Source organism: Jaculus jaculus, chromosome 11 (genome assembly GCF_020740685.1).
Source record: "Jaculus jaculus isolate mJacJac1 chromosome 11, mJacJac1.mat.Y.cur, whole genome shotgun sequence".
Taxonomy (NCBI): domain Eukaryota; kingdom Metazoa; phylum Chordata; class Mammalia; order Rodentia; family Dipodidae; genus Jaculus; species Jaculus jaculus.
Window position 1 is genome coordinate 63,929,980 of NC_059112.1, and position 1,265 is coordinate 63,931,244.

Here is a 1,265-nt window from a genome sequence, read left to right on the forward strand (position 1 = left end):
CTCCACAGAGAAGAAACAAATAACCAAACTCAAATGCCAACAAGAAGCAGATCACAACGACCAAACTCAGAATAGGCACAAAAACTTCAAAGCCCATGAAAACACCAACACACATCTACCATCACAATATGGCAGGGATCAAATCAAATCTCATAGTCATTACCCTAAACATTAATGGCCTTAATTCACCCATCAAGAGACACAAGCTAACAGGATGGATGAAAAAATTAGACCCCTCAATCAGTTGCCTTCAAGAAACCCACCTCATCACTAAAGACAGACACCTCCTCAGGGTGAAAGGGTGGAAAACAACATTCCAAGCAAATGGGAATAAGAAACAAGCAGGTGTAGCTACATTAATATCAGATAAAATATATTTCAAACCAAATATAATCAAAAAAGACAAAGAAGGCTACTTCCTACTTATCAAGGGAACAATCCATCAGGAGGATATCACAATCATAAATCTCTATGCACCAAACACAGGGGCACCACAGTTCATAAAACAAAACCTACTTGACAATAAAACAGACATAATCACCAACACCATCATAGCTGGGGACTTCAATACACCATTATCAGTAATAGACAGATCATCCAAACAGAAACTCAACAGGGAAGTAAGAGAGCTCAACAAAACCATAGATCACTTAGACCTAATGGATATCTACAGAACTTTCCATCCCAAATCCACAGACTACACATTCTTCTCAGCAGCCCATGGAACATTCTCTAAAATAGACCAAATACTGGGTTACAAAGACTGCCTCCACATATTTAGGAAAACTGACATAATTCCCTGCATGATATCAGATCACAATGCTATATTGCTAGAAATCAACAACAAAAGACCCACCAAGAATCCCAATGGCACCTGGAAACTGAACAGCACACTCTTAAACAATAAATGGATAGTGGATGAAATAAAAAATGAAATTGCAAACTTCCTGGAATTGAACGGCAATGAGAACACATCATACCAAAACTTATGGGACACAATGAAGGCGGTCCTCAGGGGAAAGTTCATAACATTCAATGCCTTCATAAAAAAGACAGAGAGATCCCAAATCAACAACCAAACCATCCCTCTAAGGCACTGGAAACACAAGAAAAACCCAACCCAAAGAGCTCCAGAAAGAAAGAAATAATTAAAATCAGAGCAGAAAACAATGAATTGGGAACCAAGGAAACAAGTAAGACTACTGACAAAACAAAGAGCTGGTACTTTGAAAAAAATAAACAAGATTGACAAACCCCTGGCCAAT